The sequence below is a fragment of the Ambystoma mexicanum genome, chromosome 6p, assembly GCF_040938575.1.
Source record: "Ambystoma mexicanum isolate Mex_15411 chromosome 6p, UKY_AmexF1_1, whole genome shotgun sequence".
In the NCBI taxonomy this organism is placed as follows: Eukaryota; Metazoa; Chordata; class Amphibia; order Caudata; family Ambystomatidae; genus Ambystoma; species Ambystoma mexicanum.
Genome location: NC_090935.1, coordinates 1252614037 through 1252641422, shown reverse-complemented (window position 1 = coordinate 1252641422; position 27386 = coordinate 1252614037). Strand labels below are relative to the sequence as shown.

General features: G+C 46.0%; 1 protein-coding gene across 5 annotated transcripts in view; it reads left to right on the top strand.

Moving 5' to 3' along the window:
* Positions 1–27386, top strand: part of VPS13A (vacuolar protein sorting 13 homolog A) — a 2994934-nt gene that overhangs the window by 2035664 nt on the left and 931884 nt on the right. The window lies entirely within an intron of this gene.

The window sequence follows — 27386 nt, the reverse complement described above, 5'->3', positions numbered from 1 at the left end:
TTTTGCCCAGGTGATGATTCGTTTAATAGAGCCTGCTACATCTTGGAATGAAGCTGCCTTTGAAAAATCTCTTAATTGGACATGCACTGTATGGAGAATGCAGGGGCACTCAATCATATTTCCCACTAATAAAGTAAACACTTCTTACTACCCTAGTACAAGTTTTCAGGGCTTTCTGGAATTGGAGATGATTTACTACGGCTGTAAGTACAGAGGGCAGCCAATTCCATAGCCTGCTGGCAGCATGTGAAAATGCCGTCCTCCTACACGGGTCCGACCAAACCTTTGGGACAACCACTAAGTTGGCATCTCTGGAATGCAGTGGCCTGCCCGGCACATAAGGAAGAAATTTGTCCTGCAGGTATTCATGTCCCTGCTTAAAAAATGCAAAGTGTACTAAGCATAGGGCCTTGAATGTAATCCTCTGTGCCACTGGAAGCCAGAGACGTGCCCGAAGTACTAGACTTAAATGAGCACCATAGGTAGAGGCAGTTGACACTCGAACAGCCAAGTTGCGCAACAGCTGTAGGTAGTGTACCAACCCAAGAGGTTGCACCAGATAAAGTGCTTTTCAATATTCGATCCGACTAGTGATCAGGGAGGACACCACTAAGGGCCACAGACGGTTGAGGCTGAAAAGATAGGACTCGGCGCAAAACCCTGAGTAAGAAGTGACCAGTCTTACAGACCGTACTGACCTGCTGTGTCATTGATAGATCAGATGACAGTAAGACCCCTAAATTCCTGACCACCTTCACCGGAGTGGGAAAGTCACCCAAAGTTGAAGGCCAAAAAGAGCCAGACCATTCAGCAGAAGCCAAAGAAGAACCCACCACCAAGATTTCGGTCTTGTCCCCATTCAGCTTCAGCCAATTCGCACTCATCCAATTTCCCACTGCTGACAGACATTCACGAAATTCAAGGACTACTGTGCCCAGATCCTGATCCAAACAGACCAGGATCTGAGTCGACATAGGAACAGCAGCGAAAACCGTAGGAACGGATGAGGCAAATCAGTGGCTGAATATAGACATTAAAAAGCATAGGGTAGAAGGCTGATCCATGGGGAACCCTATAGGATAAAACCCGAGAAGAAGAAAGAAAAGGTGGCAAAGATATTGATTGGCCCCTGTCAGCAGGAAAAGATGCAAACCAGATCAGGACGGGCCCCGAGAGGCCAGCAGTCTGTAGGCGAGATGGCAGGACGGTGTGGTTGACCGTGTCGAGTGCCGCTGACAGATCTAACAATATCAGGACTCCCACACCAACCCGATCAGCTAACATAGTAAGAGCATCGACCATGGCCATTAGGACACTGTCTGTGCCTCGACCCAGGCGAAACCCTGACTGAAAGGGGTCAAAAAAGGTAGACGACTCAAAAGAAGAAAGAGGAGGAGCTATTAGAGACTCTAATAGCTTCATAGAAAAGGGTAGCAAAAAAATAGGGCGAAAATTAACTAACACCGATACATCCAGTGAAGGTTTTTTAGGAGCGGGATCGCTGTAGCCTGCTTTAACTCGGGTGGCACTGGGCCGTCCTGACAAGAATTAACCGCCTCCACAACCTAGGGAGTCGTATCTGCCAGGATCTTTTTCAAGATGGCCAGAGGAATCGGGACAGATGGGGTGGCAGACTTAAGGCTCTCTACTGCCTGACAAATTTCAACGGCTGAGAACTCGGGAAACCTATTCCATCCCATACCCTCAGTGGGTAGCCTGTCCACAGAAGTAGTAGTAGCAGTCACCAGCATATTCCCTAAGATGTTGGCACAAATATCAACTACTTTAGTATAGAAAATGTCAGACAGCGAGTGACAAAGGGCTTGAGAGGGAGGCACAGAGGGAGATAACAGAAAGGGCGAGGAAAAAGATTTAACCACAGAAAAAGCTATTTCGATTGACAAAGAGCAGACTCCACCTTACAGGTGAAGTAGGATTGCTTAGCCAAGATCACGTCCCGATGATAAACGCTTGAAAAATGTCGAAAGGACAATAGGTATAATGCTTATTGCATTTGTACAAAAATAAATTAAGCACTCCATTTGTTATATCCATTGTGTAATAGAATAGTTAGACTAGCATTGTAATGAGACCTGTATGCTTCACTACTTTCACAAAGGTTAGTTGACATTTTGAAGTTTGGTGAGATTTCTTTGAATCATTGGAGCATTGTTGCAAATGGATAGAATCATTGTGAGTACTATCTGGACAAGAAAAATGATGGTAGAGCCTGTACCCTGACATGGAAGCTGTGGCTGGGTGTCTTCTTGCCCTCTTTTCAGGTACTTAATGTCGGTAGTGGAATGCCCCAATTGTTTGCTGGGGGTGGGGGGGAAGCATAGCTTCATTCTTGAGCACATCACAGACTTGGCGTGGCGGTGTGTGGAATGGGGTTCGGCCGCACCAATCAAGTAGTCAATCAATTGCAATTGGTCTATGTGTTGTCACATTAAAGATTAGACCGAAAATTTAGAGAGGACCAAGAGACCGTAGGTGGCAGGGAAAGACTCCCATTTCACAGGACAACTCCTGAAGGTGGTATACAGTGTTGACCGTAGAGGCCTCCCACATTCCAAGTGTTCCAAATGGATGACAGGGCAGCCTGTCACTAAAACTCCAAATTTCAAATGGATTAATTCCTCCAACAGATTCCTTGTCTCATAAAATGCGCCTTGTGTGCAATTGGAAATCTACAGATTAAAGTTATAGATTTAAGTTGCCTTATTAAAATGTTAAGCGATTTGGGAGGTTGGGACGGTTAAAGCTAAGGGGTTCCTATCTTGCAGCTCTCCTTGGCTCCATCCAACCTACCTCAGGCATTCCTATCCACCAGATATTTTAATTCAAGGTAACCCCTACTGTCTAGGTATTTTGTAATCTGGGAGGGGGAACCTAAAGGATGTGGCCTTCTCCATCTAGCTCCTTCAGGGAATTTCTAAATGACCCTCTCCTTTTTATCATCAGTCTGATTTCCCCTGGGATTTCTCCACTTGTCCCTTCTGCCCGATCTTCCTTCGGACAAACAAGCCTCCTTCAAGACCAGTCTGGCAGATGCCCGGGCCATTGCGCAGGAGTCTTCGGTCTCCCACATCGACACAGCTAGCAGAGGGCTGTGGCTTGGGGTCGAGATGGGAAGGATGACGTGGATGCACGCCACAAAGTTTTCATATGACATGCAGGAGTAGACACTAGATCTGCCCTTTGAGGGCATGAAGCTTTTTTCTTTCGTCCACTGATGACTAAGAAGAAAACCTTCACTTAAACCACCAATTCCTTGGCCATCCTGACAAAGCCAGTTCAGAAATCCTTCCCTCAATCCCAGGGTACGACCAAGTTCAAACCGCAAACTTTCTCTGCTTCAAGGGGTTCGGAGACCACAGTGCACAGCGGCCAGACAGGCCGCCAGCGACAACAGAAGTAAGCAGCAGAGGACGTTGTGCAGGTTTTTCCGCTCCCCCTTGTCCGCCCCGCTTCTGACACCAAGAAGCATGACGTCAGAGAACACAGCTCGCCTCTGCTGGGCCGTTTGGCTCTGTTCTAGGACACCTGGAAGTGTCTTTTCAGCAACCCATGGATCCTATTTGTAGTCTCCACGGGCTTCAGTCTTCCTCTTCCATTCTCTACTCCTCTTTGTGAGATCGGGCCCCCGGCTCTTTTACAGGACTTCCTTTTACTCTTGAAGGTGCAGGCGATAGGACCAGTTCCTCTTTTAGACAGTGACCTCGGTTACTATTCTAGGATTTTTTCGGTATCCATGAACCCCCAGGCTGGCCTGACTGTAGTCCTGGACCTGTCATTTCTTAACCTGTCTTTACGGCTGGAACACTTCTAGATGATTACTCCTGCCCACATAGCCGAGTCTCTGTGTGCAGGGGACTGGATGTGTTCGCTGGACCCCAAGGATGCGTACCTGCAAGTACCCATATATCAGCCGCATCACAAGTTTCTGCAGTGCACGATTATGTCATACCACTTCCAGTACAAAGTGCTGCCCTTCGGCCTGAACTCAGCCCCTCTTGTCTTCACGAAGTTGATGAAAGCAGTGGTGGGCCTTCTCCTCTTGGAGGGCCATCATCTATACTCTAATCTGGACGACTGGCTGGTGAGGGTGGGGTCACTCGAAGGGATGGTACCCCTGCCAGAGATTGGCGGAAACTCTTCATCAGCTGGGGATTTCCCTCAACCAGAGGAAATCAGAGTTTCCTCATCTGGTCTTCCTAGGGGAATGTTGGAACACTACCGTTCAGCAGGTGTTCCCCATGCCCAAGAGGCTTATGTCCCTCCGCAAAGGCGGTGGGGCACCTTATGGCCAACTCTACCACCTCAGCATGGTGGTTCCAGCACAGTCTGAACCTGATAGCCTCCTGTGTGCTGACTGTACTGCATGCCCATCTCCAGCTCCACCTGACGGCCAATTGGTATCAGGTGACAGGCTCTCAGTGGGATAGGATCCCTATACCACTGCTCTTTTTGCCCAATCTTCACTGGTGGCTGATGAATGGAAATATTTCAGTGGGCGCCCTCTTCACCTGACCATAACCTACCCTAGTGGTGAGGACAGACTCCTCTCATTCATGTTTGGGGGCTACTCTATAGGGCTTCGCGATTCTCGGAGCATGGTGCTGGCTGGAAGCCCTCCTACATATCAGTCTGCTAGAGCTCAAGGCAGTGGGCCTGGCCCTCAAGTCGTTTCTGCCCCTAATCAGCAAGCAGAGTGGCACCGGTTCCCCCCGCATGGAGACAGTTCCGATCTGGCAATGGGCCGTAATGGAGAAGATTTGGATTACGGCAGTCCTCCTGCCGGCGGACAGCAATGCAGAAGCAGATCAACTGAGTAGCTTGGGGTTCAACACCTACGAGTGGGAGTTGCACGACAACTCCTTGTTGCCCTTGTTCCAGTGTTGGGGGTTGGACAAGCCTGAACTTGTTTGCATCTCCCCTTAATGCCAAGTGCCCTAGTTTGCCTCATGGACAGGTCGGGGGTCACTGGGAGACACCTTCCAGATGTGCTTGTACGGCCCCAGGTGTTGCACATACCCACCCACCCCTCTGCTCCAGCAGACCCTCTGCAAGTTCTGGGATTCCGTGGGCTGTAGCCCCACCCTGGCAATTTGAGACCCTGGTTTTCGGATCTGCTGCAGTTGTGTTCCCAGGGTCACGTCCATCTTTCAATCCCCAGCAAGGGGGTTCCTGACTCAGTAGGGCGGGGCAGTGGAACATCCGGACCCAGCCAAACTGGTTCTGGCGACCTGGTTCCTGATCATTTGAGGCCTCGGCATGCTCAATTGTCAGATGACGACTGGGACATCATTCACCAGGCAAGGAGGCCCCAGTATAAAAGAAAATAGACTAGTTTCTGTCATTGGGCTCACGACAAGGGTCTGGACCCTGTCACCTGTCCTCTGGATGATTTACTGTTTTTTTCAGCACTCCCAGCCTGTTCTGGAGTTCAGGTGGATATTTGCTGCACCTATTTAGCGACCATCAGGGCTTACAAGAATTCCCTCGAGCATGCTTTTTCAGCAGCCAACCCAGTGGTTAAGGCCCACCTTAAGGGGTTGTCTAGGCTTTTTCCTCTGGTGCATATGACGCATCAGGTCTGGGACATCAATGTGGTTCTTGCAGCTTTGCAACGCAAGCCTTTTGAGCCAATGGCCTCTGCGGACATCCGCTTGGTGAGGCTAAAGATGGTTTTATTAGTGGCTCTCACCTCTGCGCGCAGGGTTAGTGAGCAGCAGGTGTTGTCTTCATGCAAGCCCTTCACCACATTTCACAACATGTGTGCTCAAGGTAGCCTCTCTGTTTCATCTGAATCAAGAGATCTGCCTGCCAGTGTTCTTCCCCAACCCACAGTCAGAGGCAGAGAGGGCCCTACATTCCTTGGACCTCAAGAGGGTTTTCAAGTTTTATCTCTCTCGGACAAGATCCTTCAGGAAGTCCGAAGCATTGTTCTTGACTCCTGGTGACTCCTCCCCCAGCTCTCAAGCTTCCCAGGTTTCCATCACCCGTTGGATGGTCCAGGTCATTTCGGAGACCTACGCGTCGGCCATTGGGCAAACCTGTTCCTGAGGGGATTCATGCCCATGCAGTCAGACCAAAGGCTACGGCCGAGGCGTTTCAGAGACATGCTTCTTGGGATGTCATCAGCATGGCGGCTTCTTGGGCCACTGCGTCAGCCTTCTGTAAGCACTATTCGCTGATACCAGCTTCAGGCGCGATGCAGACTTTGGTCAGGCGGTTTTGAGGAACCTTTTCACTTCATCCTAGATATGAGGCAGGTTGTGACGGCTCCACCCTATGTTCTTGCTCGGTGGAATCACCCACAATAATGGAGTAAAGGGGACGGGATGTAGTAGTGATTAAAGTTACTCACTGTAGTGACTACAGTACTCATAGTCCATAGTCCTATTTCCTCTGTATGTCCCACCCACCTTCCCTCTCTAGTATGTCAATGTCTTATAAGTAACATGAGTAGCCGGATATCTAAGCTTCTGATGTGTTTAAAGGGGACTGAGAGGAGGCGCTGGAGAGCAGGGCGTTCCTGAGGCTGCCCCCCCGCACGCTATACTAAATTTAAAGGGGAAGCTAATTTTTTCACTGCCAAAGGTTCTGGTACTGTCCCCATATTGAGGGACGCCCACAAGGATGGAGGAAAGGGGACTATCTACTATGAGTACTCTAGTCACTACAGTGAGTAACATTAATTTCTACATCTGGAAGCAGAGTGGGATGCGATCTTCCTGGAAGCCCAGTCCCTGTGACACTGGGCCATTCTTCAGGACATGTTCCTCATCCCCTTTCACCTGGCAGGCACGAAAAACACTGTCAGAGACTCGCTGAGCAGGGAGCTGCGGTCCTACTACAAGTGGAAACTTCAACATTCGCAGGTGTCTTGGCTCTTTAGCAGGTGGGGTCCTCCCCAGATCAACCTCTTCATGACAGCTGCCAACTCCAAGTACCGGATGTTTGCCAGCAGTTATGTTCAGCAGAGGAGTCTGGGGGACACCTTCTCGTTCCTGTGGGACGGCCTCTCCTTGTATGCCTTCCCGCCGATTCCACTCCTGCTATTTGTGATCACCACACTCAGACATTGCTATTGCAGATGATCCTCATCGTTACGGCTTGTCCGCGGCAGATCTGGTGTCCGGACTTGCTCCTTCTGTCAGTGGCTCCGTCTTTTTGGCTGCCTCCACTTCCAGACCTTCTCTCCAGCGAATGCTGAACAATACTGCACCACGACCAAGCGTCATTGAGCCTCACGGCCCAGCTCCTGTAGCCCTAGACTTTGGACACTATTCCCTGCAACTGGAGTGCAAGAAGATCGTGGCTAAGGCCAGCGCTTCCTCTAAGCTGTTTTGTTATGGCTACAAATGGAAGAGCTTCACAGTGTGGTGCAGAACTCTGATGATTACACCTCTACGGATAATGACTCCACAGCTCCTCCTGTACCTACTTTCGCTAGCCAAGGCTGGCCTGGCTCACGCCTCCATCAAGGTGCTTCTGTCTGCCATAACCTGGAACACCCAGGCGCCTGTCAAGCCCTCCCTGTGGTCGCACTGGCTTGTCAAGGAGTTCTTCAAAGGCCTCTTCAGGACTTTTCCGCTGGTGGAGGCTCCTGCCCCGGCTTGGGCGCTCAACATGGTTTTGACTAAACTCATGCGGCCTCCATTTGAACCCATGCATCGGGCCCCTCTGAAGTTCCTCTCGTGGAAGACTTCTTTCCTGCTGGCCATTACCTTGACCATGCGGATCAGGGAGATCCTGGCCCTCTACTGCAAGCATCTGTACTTGACCTTCCTCGCTACAAAGGTGGTGCTGCGGACCCATCACACTTTTATACCGACAGTTCCTTCTGAGTTCCATCTCAATAAGCCTTTGGTTCTGCCAGTTTTCTTCCAGAGCCCTTGTGCTGCTGCGGAAATGGCTTTACATTCACTGGACATTGATCATGCCTTAAAGTGTTACATGGCACGCACAAAGGAGGTTCGGGAGACATCTCAATTGTTTGTCAATTTTGGACCTGTGGTTTCATGGGAAGGCCTTGTCTAAGGCTTCACTCCGCAGGTGGCTCTCCGGCTTTGTCATCCAATGTAATCGTCTGGCCAGCAGACCTCTTACAGGCTGGCCGAGAGCCACTCCATTAGATCCATTGCAGCAATGACAGCGTTTCTCTCTGTTGTTCCCCTGCTCAACATCTGCAGGGCGGCTACATTGAGGTCACCCACACCTTCACTAGATTCTGCTGCGTTGACAGGGATTCCAGGGAGGAGTCATGGGTCAGCCAAGCATTGCTACGCAACCCGTTTGCTTGAGGTGAGTCTGTTTCAGCGGTAACTGTATTGCTTCTGTTTAGCCTTGCCACCTCCCGTGGTTGTGTATGTATATACTGCTGTGTAATCGTATTCATGAGCATGTGAATCCATGAAAGATCTCATGCTGAGAAGCAAACGTTACTGACCTGTAATTCCTGTTCTCCCGCATGGGTCTTGCATGTATTCATATGCACACCCTCCCTCCTGCCCCTCTGTGGCTCTTCTTGGTTTATACTGCCACTTTACATGCTCTACCAAATCTGAAGATGACCACCAGGGGTGGAGCTTAGGAGGACGAGTGTCATTGGCTGGGGGGCAGTATGATCCAAAGGATAATGATTGATTATAGAGGAGACGCACAGTTTTTAGTCTAAAGCGAAACTGCTTTCTTTTTACCGAGGATCCCCAGCGTGACGACTGGGAATGTTCATGAGCATGTGAATCCATGCAAGACCCCTGCTGGAGAATATAATTTACAGGTAAGTAACTTGTTCCCACTGCAACATTTTATTATAGGGTACTACTGAAAGCAATCTCAAATTCCAAATCATTCAGCCCGATGCCCTCCGTGCTTCCCTCAGCCTTGGCAAACGTGACTATATCTCTGACGCCAGACGAAGAGTCCACTGGCTCCCCGTCAGAGAAAGGATCAAATTCAAAATCCTCTGTTATCACTCACTGCTGCCTTGCAAACACAGCCCAATCCTTCCTGTCGCATAGGCTTTCCAAACACTGTGCTTCTAGACCATTACATTCCCAGTACAACCACTGCTTCACTATGCCCAGATTCAATCGCAAAAAAGCTTCACTGTCAGTGCCTCCAAGATGTAGAACTCGCTCACGCTCTCCCTTCACTCTGAAACCTCTTACTACGCCTTCAGGAATTACCTCAAGACATGGCTTTTCAACTAAGTTTGTCTCCTATGGAAGCACCTGTAGACATTGCTCTTCAACTAAGTTTGTCTCTTTCCCTTTCCTGTACTCTCCTACCCATCTTTCCATAAGTAGGGCCCAGATGCTCCCGAGCTTGGTGTGGTGCTATAATTGCAAAAGGAAAATAAATAAATGGTATGATACCACCCCTAAAAAAAGGAAGCCGTGGTTATTAAATGACATGTGTAAGGGCATTGAAGAAGGGCGCTGACAGAAAGGTGGCATAGTTTTGGTTATAGACTTTTTTATTTTTAAATGAAAATGATCCTAACTTCTAAGAGGGGTTTCCCTGCCTCAAAAGTAATACTAAAATGATGTGCCGGAATGTCCGTCGAAGTCAATTCGACCGTCCTGTGTCAGAAACCTACTTTTGTCCCTCACACTAAAACTAAAAAGATAACCAACAGAAAATTACTTCTTTAAGGAGAATGGTTCCCTTTCTTTTCATGCTGCTTGGATGGGGGTTCAACGAAATGTTCCTTCAAAACAAATATTCGAGGGTGGATGACTCCCTTACCCGGGCTTGCAGGTTTCAGACCGTGTTTACGCACTGTTCTCTACAGGAGAATGGACTTCCTTCTCCTGGTGTGGATCTGTACAACTTCCAATAGAGCCAGGTGGGATGACTCCCTTCTCCTGGCAAGGCTTTGTACAATTCACAACAAGGTCAGGGTAAATGACTTCCGTCCCGTGGCTTCTTCTCCCAAACTCTCAGTTGAGAGCCAAGAGAATGCCTCCCTTCTCTGTTTTGGCACAGTTCATCACAAGACCAGGGGGGATGACTCCCTTCCCCTGGCATCTCTATCACAACTTCTGCTTTGGTCCCAGGAAAATGATTCCCTTCTCCTGGTGTAGCTTGATACAGTTCTTTCTTACTGCCTCCAGGTTGATATTAATTTTGCCTCTTTGACTTGTTTTCAATAATGTGCCAAATCTTGTTAGAATCCCAGACCCTTCTCTGGGTTCTAGTGGTCTCCTCTTGACCACTGTGACAAGGAACAATCCATTGTGAGTTTCTCTCACTCACGTTGAGGTCCCAGACCCCTCTCTTGTAACTAATGGACGTATCTTTGCCACTATAGTGAGGAAGACTTCCTCTATGCTTTAGTTTGCTTCTGTTGGGGTCCCAGACCCTTCTGGTATGATCAGTGGTCTCCTCTTCCACTGTTATTGTGGGCAGGATCCCAGACCCTTCCCTGGTGGCCAGTGAGCTTATCTCTGCCACTGTCTGGAGCATGACTCCCTCTGGTATTTACTTGGTGCTGGTTCGGGTCCCAGACTCTTACCTTGCTTGGGTTTCAAACGCTTGTCTCTCTCCCTCTTGTGCTAGGCCCACTTGGTTCACTCTCCTGCCAAGTACTGCCACAAACGAGATTACTTGTATCATTATTTTTGGTTAAGTTGCACTCATTCACCAATGTCATACCCTTACCGGTTCCCACATTGCACCCATTGCCTTCACTGGCCCTGGGATGCTATGCTGGTTCTTCTTGGGGATGTGCATCGTTTGTGAGCATTATGCAGCCTTTCTGTGTCTCCGCGGCTCTTGCTCTGCTTGTTTCATTCCCGTTCTCTGGGCCGGCGGTGTAGGCACTATTAAAGGATCACACAGTCCACCTTTCAGAGGTCGCTCCATCGCTTCCCAGCCTCCATTCACTTTCTCGAACAGCTCCACACCACCGGGTCAAGTAGTGTGTTAGTCAGTCATATGTCGCATTTGGCATAACTGTGTATGGTAGCCATATTTTGCATTTAGCATAATTGTGCAAGGTAGCCTTACCATGCTTTTAGCCCATTTGCGTTAGTCAGCCATATCGCACATTCAGTTTAATTGCGTAAAGTAGCCATATTCTGCATTTGGTCTAATGCTGTATCACATTTAGATAGAATTGTGAAGATTAACCATGCGTTACACTTGGATAGATTTGCGAAGATTAGCCATGAGTCACAGTGAAATTACCCATGCCTATCACTAGCCATGCATCACGTTAGATAGAATCATGTAGATTAGCCACCTAAAAGAACTTAGAGTAGCCATTGTACTAACCACCCCGCTCCTTCTTCCCTCCAACATCCCACCCAAGTACTATAGACGCCCACTGGGCTAGCCGATTATACACTAACACACACCCAGCATAAGTAAGACTTGCATACAACAAACAATCCCTGACACCAGACCAAACACATACAGATCCAACAAGCCAATGCCCACAACCACAACCTTAAATACCAGACAATCTACATATAAAATAGACAGACACGCCCCCAACATACCAAACATTCACATGGAAAACAACCAAGACATTGGGTCTTACCCGTACAGATACAACAAGCCAGTGCACGTAATCAACCATCTGTAAACCAACACACACAGCTTCCGGTGTCTCCTGTTTCTGGACCTATCCTATCACTCTATGCACACTAACCAACCCCATCCTCTTTTTTGCAGAGCCATGAAAGTGCCTGGAGACAGCCCCCGGGTGGTAGCGGTGTGTGGTATAAATCAACATAACCTAAGATAATATTCCTGCCTCCTGCTTCCCGTCTCCAGCAAATGAAGGCCTTCAGCTTCTCCAGAACATTTTCGGTGACTCCTTTGCTTTTCCTGGGATGGGCTGTCTCCCGTGCTGCTCACCTTTTCTCTCTTCTCCAGTCCTCCTTCTGTTTGTATGTTTGTCAAGTGAACACTCCCCTGCGGATCACTGTAATAGTTCTTCCAGTTCCCTAGGCCACTCTTAATGACTCCTAGGGGCCACCGCTTCTCATACTTCCACTTCACATCTCCCTCGACATCAGAGACTGGGGCTGGTCATCTATGGGCTGCTGACAGCCATCCCTCGTCACCACGAGGCCCGGGCGAGCAGCTGGGTCCTGCGCCATAATTACAGAAACAGGTAGGCCTGAAATGGGCTCCGAAGTTCGTCAGTGCCTTTTTTACTCAAATTGAGTGCCTGCACTACAAATGCAGAATCCGATTGAAATCTGGATGAAAATATCTAAATGTGCAGGGTATGTTTGCTTTACTTCGTGTTCTGGCCTATTCACAGCATGCTTCCATCGATATTTAAATATGGCCGACCTTAAACCAGGCAGTTCTGGCCTACCCCGAGGCATTCTGATGCTGCTGTGATTAGATGGTGTCCCTCTTATCTCTGCCAAATGGAAGCTGGCAGGCGATCGCCGCCCCCCGCCCCCAGCAGAAGGTCCCACTCCTAAGACTCCTGTCGGTGCCTGTCCAGGCCGAGGGGGCCTGGAAAGCCACACACTGACATCTCAAACCATGAGACATCCCTCGGACTAACTCCTGGTCTGCTCCACTGCTTCTGGTCCAAAGGCCACCCATGATCCATTCAGTAATGAAAGTGAGTTGGCTGACTTCTACTACTAACTCTCCTGAGGCATCGTTGGTGCTTTTCTCCTCCTCCATCCTCGCCTGACTAATGTCTTTCCTTTCACTGCATCTATTACTCGGTCTTGTGTTTTGCATTACCTCTGCACACTCTGCATTGCCTTGTCTGTTGCATTCATTTAAAGTAGTTTTTGGGGTGTGCTATTAAAACTGACGGAACCTACTCGGCCCCTAGTGAGTTCTGCCAGAATTGTGCAATGCTGCTACTCTACCTCATTCTTTGGCTAAAACCTCTGCCCTCCTATGGCTCTCTGTCTCTCCTATAGTCTCTAACTTCTACACTATCATCACCTATCCCCCTTCTCTCTCCAAGTTCGGCACAAAAAAGACATCCTGAGTGCAAACCCTGGACTTCCCATTGCAGTCACCTATGTCAAGTGCTTCCGCTAGAGAGGTTTTCACTGATATCCTTTTCGCGCATCGGAAGTGTGCCGTAAGTGTGGCTGTTGGGCTGGTGAACGCTGGACTTGTGCTGCTGCCCTGCTCGTCTGTAGGGTGAAGGAGAGCTCCTGTGGAAACACTCTGCCAGATTTGGCTTCACTCTCCTTCAAAGTAAACAACTCTTTTTTTTTTTTTCCTGCTTTTGGACTTACTGAAGCTTACTGGACTCCTTATTGGACCTACGTTTGTTGCCGTACTCTCACCAAATTCCTCCTATTTTCTTTTTTTCAGCTCTGCCTTCTGGCCAGCCCACCTCCTCCCACAGCATTCCATATAGACTCCGAGCATGCGCATTGCAAGTGCGCCGTAAGTGTGGCTGTTGGGCTGTTAGGCGGGCAAGTGGGCTGGTCGGTGGAGTGAATCGCATATTGTGTGGGGTGTTGTAAAACAGCTTAGCATTTGGTGCTGCTGCTCACACAGCATTTTTCATGGCCTTTCCATCTAGCCTTGGCTGTTTTTTTTTCTTGATACTATGAGTTTCTGAACTGCTGTGACTGTATTGTTTAGGACTGACTGTTGAACGGATTGATGTTATAGTCTATCTCAAAGTGCATGTTCAATTTTTATTAAGTTGAGGTAATACTTTAACCATTCTGTTCATTCCGTCCAGGGTGGTATAAACTGTCAGTACATTGTATGTAGCAAGAAGCCTGTATCTGGCATGCTCATTGTTATAGAACACACTTTTCGGTTGTGCTCTGAAATTCTACTGTAACGGGGATTAACAGAGTGACAACTTATTGTGTTCTGAGAACATAATTTTGTTACATTGAGCGGTACTTGTGGTATTTTTCTGAACTCCGTTAACACGGTCTGTCCAATATGGTGCGTAGCCTGCAGAGTTGGAAGTGTCAATATGGGAAGACTAAACACCAGCCTTACTACTAATGTACCAATTCAATTTCATGAATCAACCGATGAGGCAGGGGCCGACTTTATCAACCAATTAATGTTAAAGCACTCTATGGGTGGTGATCGTGTTATGGATGTTGACACGGCGCCTTACAGTCTTCAATCATTAGTGGTAGAACCTAATGATTCTTTGCATGGACATAGTGTGCCTATAGTGGCACAGCTACATGTAAATGTTCCGATGGGGTTGGGGAACCCTATGTTTGAAAGCCAAGGGCACGACCAAAGGGTCAAACGGGATTCAATCCTGCTGGTGATGTGAACTCCTTATTGACCCAGGATGATCATTTTACCAATTCATTTCTGATGTATCAATATTGGCCCCTATGCTTCAGGCGGAATGGAGTAAGCTGTTCAGTGTCATTGGGACATTCTTCCCCCGTATCGGTGCCACCATCTGAAGTCAAAGAGATTTGCTTGCATAGATTTCAGGGAGGAATTGCAGAGGGGAACTTTACTTAAAGTGGATGTGTCCCACTTACTATGCATCGACCCTTCTACATGCTCTCCTACCTCCCCTGTACATAGCCCAAAACCTAGAATGGATGATACAGGAAAGGATCTGAGGTGCAGAATACCTCAAGGCATTGGCTCTGATCCGCCTATCAAAACAGATCTTAATAGCGCCGCAGACTCCAGTAATGGGCCTGGTCCTGGCCAGACTAATGACTCTGATAGTTCCTCTTTCCCGGTGATCACTCGAATGCTTAATCTTCTATATAAAGGCCACGAGAAAACCCATGTTGACCTTGACATTATTAAACTCTCAATTGGTGATCTCACCAGGGAAATCAGCAAATTGGAGGGCTTTATGTTTGCCCATGCGAATTTACAAGTTTAAAATATGTGCACCTTGGATTCGCTAATTGAAAAACTGCAGTTTCCAAATGCTCTCAATACTGTTACCGAATCTACGCAAACTCTCCCTTGTATCAACTCTGGGAATCTGGCATTAAGAACTTACGCTCAAGCAGTTTCTGGTGACGACGCATAGGTTGATGTTGAAATGAAGCCCTCCAATGCCCTACTGCTTGATATAGTAAAATTAAACGCTCTCAAATTAGATGATGTATTTAGATTCTTAACAACTGAGAGGTTAATGCACTATAAGGAGGAAAGGGATGGGGTTGTTCAGACTGTGAATCAACCCATTACATTTCAAGGGCAAGATGACGCTCCAAATAGCCTGTTGCCACTTGTTGAGGTTACTGATCAGTTACAAAAAGACAAATCCGATGAACCGATAGGAAATGATTAAAGTAACTATAATAATTCCCTCGATTCCAAGGCTCTATTTTCGCAAGCTCAAAAGGGCGCATGTGAGAGCACTCAAGCGCACAAATAATGCAAGGAAGAAAACTAATATTCAGGGAAAGAAATCCAAAAATGTACCCGACATAGAAATCTGTGACGCTCCGTCAACTTCTAATATCCCTGGGCAAATTACCAACTATGACGAAATTCTTGATTTGAAACAACTAAATGAAGAATCCAAAATTCTACTGAACTTAAACACGCTTTCTCATCGAACGGAAAAAAAACAACAAAAAAAATAAATAAACTTAATGATCCTAAAAGTGACTCAGTAAAAGAACCCTCCCATCTATCAGTGCTGATAATCATATACCTGCATTATCTGCGGTGTCACTTCCCACTGCTTTGGGGATATCCAACCCAATCTCTGTTGGAAATTTGAATCAAAGACAATTGTCTCAATTTTACCCGATTATTGATACTAAAACAATTGAGGCAGCTAATACAGGGATCTCTAACTCTGCTGTACTGGCACAAAATATTCCACTGCAAGTCAAGCTTGCAATTGCAACAAGGAATTGTGAATAGTATCTATCAACAGGCTGCACTGTTAGCTCAGCAAGTCTCACTTAACTCTGCTGAGGTGATAAGCAATCCGCTACATCAGCCTTTAAGCCCACAAATTCACCATGGTAACCCTACTGGGAGTCAGCGACTGGATGCACAAATTGCCAAGGAAGCTTAGAATGCAGTATGAGAGCTTGAACGGGCAGCATGTCTGTCTGCTGCTGCATCGCCTAGCAATGTTTCCTTACCTTTACCAGTAGATTTACCTCTACCACCTAATTACAATGACTTTGACAAGGAATTAGAATTCACAATGGACACGCCAAACATCTTGGGGTAGATAAGCAATCCCACGAAAAATGGTCAGCAAATAGTCAATCGATCCTTTTTGTTCAACACATTTAAATACTGCCCTCAGCTTTGGACATTGCACTCCGATGACATAATGGATCCGATTAGCTAATCATAACAACCATCGCATGATCTGTGGTCCTTATTCTAACATTATCACGAAATCACTGTGGAATCACAGCAGAGACTTTGCAGGACGAGGTCTGGCATTGTGTTTATTTAAGTTGGTGGAAGAAGCCAATGATTTTCTAGATGCACCACTACCCACTGCGATTTCAACTGAGGTAATCGGGACTAATAAATCAGCGCCGTCCCTCCGGAATAATGACATTATTCCGCAACTGAGAGCAATGCTAGCAAATGCCTCCAATTTATCCTGACTGGCCCTGGTATTAGCAACGATTACCGAAATTGGCAAAGCTAAGCAGCTGCCGTAGCTCTGTTCCATTAAAAATCCCCTCATGGAACTGCTCTGGGTATTTTAATCTACTCCAGTGGCTTGGAGCAAATTTGAGGGATGAATTACCTCTAATATTTATCATCCAAGAAACCATGGCCATAAAGTCTTTCAGGGTAGATGGTTTCACTACTTATTGTCACCCTGCGATTCAGAGTGAGTCGTGGCAGCGGCCCTATGGGGGACTAGCAATCCTAATAAACAATAAAGCCAATGTGCAATCGACAATATCTTGTTCTAATAAGATACTAGTTATAGAGTATTTCCAGGCTAAGCTACCCAGCATGATTGTCCTGATTATTTGTATTTACTTTAATCCTGCGAAAAGTACGCTTGAGGAATTCTTTGACACACTTGATGCAGTCTTAGAAGCTGCCTTTCTTAAAAATACTATTCTATTATACTCTCGGTGGGGATTTCAATTCTGCTTGCAATAACTTAACTCCTACATCTCAGTGTTCTACAGTGGTGGCCAAACGCTTTCCTCTATTGTATAGAGGGGAACAATGGCGGCTTTACTTCGATCACTGGAACGGTCATCTGGTGAATTTTCGCAATGGGTCTCACTGCTGGACTTGGAAAAGGGGAACGGGCAGTTCAATTATTGACTTCTTTTATGTATCAGAGAATTTGCTTTGGTTGGTAGAGCCAGTGGTTATCTTTTCATTTACGCCTAGCAACCTTTTTTCCCAATTACATGACACATTAAAGTGGAAATGCCACTGCTTTCCTTAGATAAAACACTGGTGCTTTTACAGACAGAACGTAGGCTTGCCTCAGTCCACTGGCATCCTCGGCTATGTAGATATCTTACCTACTTAGTCAATAGGGACGTATGGGGTGTATACGATTTACTATCTTTATTTAGACACGTTCCATAGAGAGTCCTGGAATACCTTTATAATCAAGTCGCACCTCCTTCAGTTGTTGTGTATTCATAAGAAATCCAATGCGGTTCACATTCATCCTTATAATGCAAAAATCGCTGAATGCAAACGTAATAGAAAAAATGCGATTCGATCCCTCCTTAAGCTGAACCTAACCTATTCCAATTATATTGTTTGTAAACACTGAATCAGTAAGAAGTATAAAAATCAGCTAAAAATAATGAAACATCAGAACCATTGTGAGACAAATCAAAGAATGTTGGCCCTCTTATGTAAGAGAGATGTTCGTAATATATGGGCCATCTCAAGAGATCCAGAAAATAATCATACTTACAACCTTGCCTCTTCCATCGCGGTTAATGTCTGGCAATCATACATTGAAGCAAAGTTCCAGTTACCAGTGCTATTCAAACACTGTGATTCTGGGATATTGCGTTCCATGTATCCTGCAAGTTGGTTCTTTTCTATTGAGGACATCCTGTGGGCCATTGGGCAGTTGAAATCTTCTAAGGCGGCCGGACCAGATAGTATCCCTCCCTGTCTTTAATCAAATCTGATCCCCAATTTTGGGCTGCTATTCTCTTCACCAAATTTGATTATATTCTGCTTACCAGTCATATTCTATGTTCTTGGCAGAACGCAATGATTATTCCAATTCATAAAAAGTGAGGTCCACATGATCCAGCCAACTTTAGACCTATCGCCCTCATGGACTCGGCCGCAAAGGTGTTTGAGATTCTTCTTCTCAAACATCTTGAGAGATATATTGTTGAAAACAATGTCTACTCTAAATTCCAAGTTGGATTTCGAAAGCAGATGAGTATGTCTCTTAATGCTATTGTGGTTGCTCACTTCTTCTCGATGTGCAAATCTTCAAATGCTGGCCCTTTGTATATGTCAGCATTAGATTTGTCATCAGCGTTTGACTCTGTGGTTAGAAAATTATTGTGGTTCAAGATGTTGATGTTGGGCTTTCCCCCAAAGCTTGTTCAATTGGTCGCATTGCTCCACACTAATACCTCTTTTCAAGTGCAGATAAACCAAGAGGGAGCGCTTACTCCTCGTATTCCAACTGCAACAGGGGTAAAGCAAGGTTGCAATCTCGCAGCAACATTGTTTAACCTCTACTTGTGTGATATCGATACACTGTGGATGGATCGGCCAATGTATCCAGCGAGATTGGGTAAATTACAACTGCACTGGGTATGTTTTGCGGATGATATTTTGCTGCTGGATAGGACTCTGTTTGGTTTACAGCTGAAGCTCAATGAATTTGCAAATTATGCCAATACCCACAATCTTCAAGCGAATTCCCTAAAGACAAAAATCATCATATTCACCAATAGAAAACTCATCAAATCGTATCAATGGAATATAGCGTGCTTAAATTTTCAACGTGTCAATTCCTTCCCTTACTTGGGTTATACCATCTCGGACTCTAATTCACTGAAATCATGGACAGCTGGCTTAAAGGTCAAAGCATGTCCATTTCTCTCTCAAATGAGAATAATATTGAAAAAAAATTGTACATTTTCATTGTTACCTCTCATTGATTTCTATGTGTTGAAAGTGGAGCCCACCTTACTGTTTGGCCTAGACATTTGTCTTGTGAATTTAGATGCTGTCTTGAACACGTTACAAGGTCAGCTATGGAAAGGTATGTTGGGTTTAGCTTTGGCCATACCGAACTCCATAATTCCGCATGTATTAGGGCTCCTGTTGCTCTCATCAAGATCCACATGGCGTAAGTTAGCATCTTATGCTAAAATGCTGGTTCCTCCAAGGAACTCCTTCTTTCAGGATTTGAACGATATATTGGCTGATGCTAATGTGTCCTCAATGGTCTCTTTTGTGGCACTAATGAAGGCCACTCTCACACAAATTAATGCTACCGTTGAAGATCTAGCGGCAGGCCTTCCAAATGTAAAATTCAAAATTTTACGAAATGGATTGGATCAGGACCATTGATGCATATCACACTTATAAGACATACACTGAGTATGCATCATTTGAAAAAAAAAAGGCTTGTGCGCTCTAGTTACATCCATACGTTTCCTTGCGCAAAAGCCAGGCAAATGTATATTGTGTTTAAATTAAACCAATTTCCGAACTTTGAGCCAACTTAGTACAGATATGTTGGTACATCTTGCAATAAGTTAACATGTAGATTTTGCCTGTCGCCAATACAACAAGAAACAATGAAACATTTAGTGGTTTATTGCCCCTATTTCGAACAAGACCGTTACAACTTGTTGGGTTCTTTTTATCCACAGGCTACGTTTGTTGCACGTCAGTCATTCTGGGAAAGAAGTATATGTGGGGATAATGCATGCTTTCTAGTGGCATTAACTAGACTTTTGTTTAAAATTGAAGAAGTTTTGTTGAACAAAAATTAGGTTCCTCTCAAACGTTTGTTTCAAAGAGTAGTGGTTGAACATCTGATCAAATAATATAAGGTTTTGTATAGTTGTGCCCCATGGCATACATTGTGTCAATTTGGTAAAGTGATGATGGGAATATAATGTGTGTTGGAGCTGTCCGCAAAGTTTTCAGCAATTTAGGATGATATATTTTGCTTATGGTCCATTAGGGTGGTACGTATTCATAACTTGAAAAGTTGCATCAACTTCATGTGCAAATGCAAACATCTGCTGTTGAGTAAAGCTGTTTTTTTTGTTTACTTGAAATGTTTAACTGAATGGTAAAATGTTACTTAAATGTACTTAAATTATATGTTTTATTTATGTTTAAGATTATATTTGATGATGATATGGAATGTAAATGTTGACCCGTTTTAGGGTGTATGTAGTGATTGGATTGTGTAAGAAAGGAACTGTACGTGCATCCTAAAATTTGGTTGTTTTGTTCTTGATTTATGTTAATTCTTATGTCAAATAATGTTATCGTATAATATTTTGAAATATTTTTTATATGTGATTGATAGTTGATGAGAGTTTTGTAAAGGTTTCTAGTAAACCAAATACAAATATTAATTTAAAAAAATAAAACAAACAAATCCCTTTCTAAGTCCCCTTTCCTGATCTCTGGACTCCACATCTTTTCTCCAATCTCTCTCCTACCTCACACTCCTCTGTTAACGGTGGCCCCAAGTGAGAAGTCCTCTTGGCTGGCTTTGCATCCTCTCGTTGCTTCGTTTAATGTCTATCACACTGGCACCATTCTGGTTCAGGGTCCACAACCCAACCGCCTCCTCTTTGGCGGTATCTTACCTTCTCTCATTAACTTCCTTCCCTCGCTTTTATCTCCCCTTTCTACTCTCTCTCTCTCTCTCCCTCCTCAGAATGGTGTGCCATGCCCTTGTACACCTCTTCAGACAACCTTTGAAATCACTGACCACCTCCACCTGACGACTCTTAATAACCTGTCAGCCAACAAACACTCCTTTGACATCTGTCGTCTCCTTGAAGACATTGACCTCGACATTCTCGCTCTTACCGAGACTTGGTTCAATGCGAGCTCAGTCACTGCCTTTGGCTCCATCCTCCCTGGTGGCTTCAAGATAATCTCCTCAACCTCACTGCACTGGCGTGGGGGTTGCCTTAATCTTCCCTGAGTGAGTTCCTGCTTCTGTCTTACCTACCTAGACCTGTTCCTTTTTTGAGAGCTTGGTTTGCATGTTGGTCACCTCTCCCACATCCACCCTGACCATTGCTACCATCTACCGGCCTTCAGGCACCACCTCCTTATTCCTCTCTAAATGAGCTGACTTCTGCTCTTCTTTCCTTTCTTCCAGCTCTAACCTTCTCCTGGGTGATTACAACATTCAACTGGACTCACCGGCTCTGCATCCACTCTTTTCACTGACCTCCGCTCCCCACTTTCCCTTTCCATTCTCCCTTCTATGCCAACTCACTCAGCTGGTCACACTCTGTATGCCCTCATACACCCTAACTTCTCTCTCCTCCCCACTAGTCACCCCTCTCCTGATCAGACCACTCTCCTCTCCTCCCATCTGGGTCCCATTGGCCCTCTGTCCGCTCCCCCAAAAGTCACACCAACCTCGTTCACAAACACCCACCCTATGAAACGAGTGACTGCGGCTGCCTTCGCATCCACCCTTACCCCCCTCACGCTCCCACCTCTGACTCTGCCCTCAGCAACCTCCATCTTTCCATCACCAACACTCTTGACGTTCTTGCTCCAGCCATGAGGATCCGTCTGAAACTTGCCTCAAAGCGTAACACTTGGTATGGCACAGAACTTTCAGCCGTGAAACGAAAGTGCAGAGCTGCAGAACGAAAGTGGCAATCCTCAGGCTCATCCTCTGGCAAACTGGCCTGCTGCCTGCTCCAAAGACAATACAGACTCCCCATCCATGCAAGGAAAAGAGCCCACCTTCAGGGACAGGTTTCGGGCACATAAAATAACACGGCTGAACTTTTAAAAATCTGTAGGGAACTAGCTAACCCCTCCGCAGTCTCCTCCTCCCCCTCTCGTTCCAAGGCCCTTAGGAATGCACTGGCCTCACACTTTGCCAACAAAACTCAGGACATTCCTACCACCCTTTCTCACCTCCCTTACAACCCATCCCATTTCCCACCCACCATGCCCCCTCCCTCCTCCTCCTTCCACATTTTTCTTCTTCACTCCCGTCACACTTGAAGAAGTTACCAGAGCTGTTCGCTCCATGAAGGTCTCTTCTAAACAGGTGTCTCCTTGCTCATCCAGGACCATCAAGGATAACATTGGCTCTCTTGCAGCTGCTCTCGCTGTGTTCTGCAATCACTCTTTTATCACTGGATCTTTCCCCTCCCCCTTAAGCACTCCCTTGTGCACCCACTCCTGAAAAACTGAATAAAACATCCTCTGACCCTAACTGCCCTGCCAGCTATCGCCCTATCTCCATCACCCTCTTCCTGGGGAATCCACTTGAGAAGCTGGCCTTGCCCCAACTTAACTCCCACACTGAACTTGTTGGTGGCCTCCATGACCATCAATCTGGATTTCGAGCACCCAGAGGCATGGAAACTGCTCTTATAAACACCAGTGAACAACTGCTTACATCTCTGGACTCCAACTCCCCAGCTGTCTTTATCCTTCTCGATCTCTCCACTTCATTCAACACAGTTAACCATTCCATCCTCATATCTTGGTATATTGGAAATGACACTGGATTGGCTGTCCTCTTTCCTCACTAACCACTCCTCCTAGGCCCCTTCTCCTCTCCTACTTCATCTCTTGTGGTGGTGTCCCCCAGGGCTCTATGCTCTCCCCCTCGCTCTTTAACATCTACAATGCTTCTCCTTGCACGCCTCATTTCTTCTTTCTCCTCCAACTTCCAGTGCTACACAGATGATACACTGCTCTTTTTCAGACTCCCTGCAGACCCTCTTGCACCCTTCATCATCCCTGTCATCCAGTCCTGGTGCGCCACCAATCATCTCTGCCTCAATACTGGTGCGCCTCCAATCATCTCTGCCTCAATGCCTATAAAACTGAGATCCCTCCTATTGGGACCCAGGCTCCCTCCTTCTTCCCTTCACTCTGGCCTTCCTCCTTGGGCTCTCCCCCTTCGCCTTCAACTGAAACCAGGAACCTTGGAGTCATCTTCGACTCCTCTCTTCCCTTCCTCCCTCACAATCAGGACATTGCCAAGAAGTCCAACTATCAGCTCTTCTTTCTCAATGGAATTCTACCTTTTCTCACTGTCCATCAGAGGCTCAATGTGACTCAAGCCCTGGTTCTCTCTTGACTGGACTACTGTAACAGCCTCCTCCTGAATCTGCCTTCTTTTACTCTGCGACCCCTTCATCTTATCGAGAATAGGCAGCGAGACTTATCCTTGGCCTTAAGCCCAGGGACCGCATCTCTCCTGCACTAAAAAGTCTTCACTGGCTCCCGGTTGCTGCACGGATTAAATTCAAATCCCTCTGCATCATCCACAAGGCTGTCTGAGCCCGGGGACCACACGATCTTCAACTTTATCTCACTAAATACTGTCCCTCCAGACCACTTCGCTCCTCTGGCACCAACTCTTTGTGTGTAAAGCTTTTTGCTAAACCGAGGGCAGGGGGTTGCTCACGTTGCTCTGCGGTTTCCCTCCTTTGGAATACCCTCCACCTGCCCCTGGGGCAGGATCTCCTCAAATTCCAGAAGCTCCTTAAGACTTTCCTCTTTTCTCCTCCTCCTCTCCTTCTCTCCTCTGCTAATCCCACAGTTGCTGAATTGGTGTCCTCGCCCTTATGCATCTTTGGGGCCCTGACATCCCACAACTATTCTTACCAGCTCCTGTCTTCCACAGCACTTTGCTCCTGCACACCCTCCACTCTGTAGACCAGCACTTACACCTCCCACAGCCCAGGCTGTGTAGCACTCTTCATTCCTAGCACTTCGTCATTGGCTCACCCACGGGTTTGGACTCCCCAGCACTTACCCCCTGTCCTCTCTTCCTTTCTGCACTTGCACGTTCTGAATACTCACAAGGCATAGTAGGTTTGTCTCCACCTTCCCTCCTCCCCCTTTGCTACTAAATATTGTATTGTATTTGTAATGTATTTCCCACTCTGCCTTCCTCCCTGCCCTGTAGGTGCTTTGAAACATTATGTTCCTATTGTATAAGCGCCTAACTAGCAAACAAGAAATAAATAAATACATTGGGATTAATCTTTGTGTCTTGGATGATCTTCTTCGTCTCAGTTGGTTAAACCGATGTGATGTTGCAATAGCACATTGATGTATCAGTCGGAGGGACGGGAGGTCGAGAGGTTTCCGGCAGCCTTGGGTTCAGGTGTTGTGCCGCCTATCACCCAGGTGGTCGTCCTCATCCCCCATAGGGGAGTCCCTTCTCATGAGGTCCTCCCACAGTAAACCACCCCTAGGAGGAATAGTGGGTAGCAACCTCAACTTTCTAGCCTCCTGAGAATGGGCTCCTCCTTGGAGATGAGGGGACAACATCTTGTCAATCATCACACATGGTCCTTATAGATCCAATAATAAAGCTAAATATATCCGATCTAATACATTATTTCAAGGAAAATACACCAGAACAAGTTGAGTGGGGGACACTCTGGGAAGGCCTGCAAGGCAGTCACATGGGGAGAATTCTTTAGCAAAACTGTGAAATTCTTGAACATCAGAGAAGTAACACAAATAGAATTAATAGCTCAAGTCAAAGCTTGCTGAGAAAAACTCAGCCAATCCAAGTCCCTAAAAGCGCTGAGAGAGTTGTCTGAAACAAATGGGAATCACACTTAGCGGATCACTCTGCTCAAACCATTCTAAAAACCAGGCAATCATTCTATGCAGTAGGAAATAAAGCAAACCACCTACTAGCGGCTACGCTCTTAAAACGCAAGACTAGATACTACATTATTGCACTCCGAGAGTGTAAGTAAAAGGGGAGTGTAGAAGAGGAAGCACAAATTAAGATTAAAATAGATATATTTAAGTGGTCTTCTGAAAGCAGAATCTTTAGACCCATTCTTACAAGAAGAATATCTCTGCATGTAACCTTCCTAAGATCTCAGCGGAAGGGGCCCAGGCGGTGGAATTTCCTATAAGTATGGAAGAAGTAGATAATGCAATGTAAATGATGCCTTACAATGAAGAACTGGACTTAGTGTCTTTCCTTATACTTTTTACAAAACTTTGAGTCACATTAGTACCTCAGCTAACTAAGCTATTTAATTCAACACTACTTACAAGGGCAGTCGCTCCATCAATGTTGGATTGAACTATGTTCCTAATCCGAAAACTAGGAAAAGACCAATGGACTGTATGTCGTACAGGCCCCTCACAATACTGAATGGAGATGTGAAAATCTTCACCAAGATTTTACCACTAGACTAAAGAAAGTTCTCCCTAACCTGGCCAGACAGGATTTATAGATGGGTGGGACACAGGAGATAACATACAAAGAGAAATTCACATAGTATACTGGGGTAGGCAAACAAATCAGAACTGTGCAATTGTTTAACTGAATGTCCATAAAGCATTCAACAATATAGGTTGACATTTTGTAAAATTGGTGCTTCAAACATTTGGGTTTGGACCTCATTTTTTCAAAAGTAATAATAGCTGGTTTATAATCTCCCAACTCCAGAGTCTGGGCAAACAATTTCGGTCTCTGATAAAATCGAGATGAATAGAGGGACACAACAGAACTGCACCCTCTCCCTCCTCATTTCTGTGTTAGCTTTGGGGCTATTGGCTTAGCGAGTGAGGATCTAAAAGTAAGAGGGTGGACCTATCATATTTAGTAAAATCTCAGGGTTATCTATGCATCAAGAGAAATCTAAAGCACTAAATGTAACAGAACCCCCAGGAAAAAAGCCAAAACATCCAAAGAAAACATTCCCTGGTGTGCGGAAAAGAAACACTAAAATACCTGGAATGGCCTATATAAAGCTAACATACTGGCACTGATGAACACCATTGAGGATAACTTTGAGAGATAGAACACAGGGCGAATGGTAGCCTCTAAAATTACCCTAGGCCCTTGTATGTATTTCAGTCCCTGCTGATGCATATCCCAATAGCAACCCTAGATAAACTATAGGGGATCATGTTTATATTTTTCTGGCGTAAAAAAAAGTTCTGAGAATACAGCAATATGGAAGGGCATTGAACAATCCACAACTCGTGTAGCTTTATCACACTTACCACTCCTTCCAAGAGAAGCAAGGCAGAGAGGGGTAGATCCCTTCTGCCCTCTTTGAAATTCTCCCCAACATTTTGGGATAGAGTGCTTTGACAAAGATGAACTAAGCCGGGCGTAGGTCCAATGTCCTTCATAGTTCAAAACCTAGATTTCTACCTGGGAATGAGCAAAACATAGTGAATAGCATGGGAGGCCCTAGACATAACAACAACTGTACTCAGATGGGAAACCCCTAACATGCGAACATTGCAAACATTCTGCATAGGTGAAGTTGCATTAAAATATGTCACTAGGTAATACATAGAGTTCAAATCAGCAGGCACCAGACCAATAACAGGGATAGAAAGATCCCTCTTAGAAGGCATCGAAACAAGGCAAATCTCATGCTTTTTAAAATGCTCAAAGCGATAACACATAGCAGTAAACACAGGTACATGTCTAAATGGCATATAGAAATGGGTGTAATCATTTCTGAATAGTCGTGAGGCCGGATATGGGAGAGAGCACAGACATCTTTAAAATATAAACCCATAAAAGATGGGGCTTACAAAATGTGCTTCCTACCAATGGTACCTGACACCAGTGAGGATTCATAAAATAGCACCTTCTACATCACCTATGTACTGAAGGGAATGTGAGGTGATGGGAGGCATGGGCAAATGTGGAGGACATGTTGAAAGGCATGAAGATCTAGGGAAATGGTAGAGGGCAGAGATGAAGAGGGATCATACTTTGCTGGAGGCCTCAATTACATAATCGCAAACCTATGAAACACAGCTAGATGAAACTTAGAGCTGTTTTGGAAAGATTCTGGAGGACCCAAAAGAGACCACTTGTGGAAAAAGATTTGGGAAATAATGCCTGTGGAAAAGATCCTAGCACTTGTGCAAAATGGGTTCCCGGAGTATTATTGTATCTGGTCTCCGTTCAAAGAGTATGATGAGGACAAAGGAGGGCATTTTTTAGGCCCACGCTACTGAAAAATGTCTCACTAATTTGAAGATTTTAAAAAAGGGTTGGTGAGTAGAACATTTAAATGAGGTGGAACCATATATCGGGCATCGTGTACCAAATGCTTTGTGATGACGGGACTGGAACTCAAAAAGAGGTCCTGAGAACAATCTTGGATTGAACTCCATCCTAAAGAAGAACTGACAATGGAATAATAGCCTCTATAGGTGGAGTGCTGCGCCGTCCCCTTCTCATCCCGCTCTAGGTTATGCAGGTTATCGCCCCTTCTCTG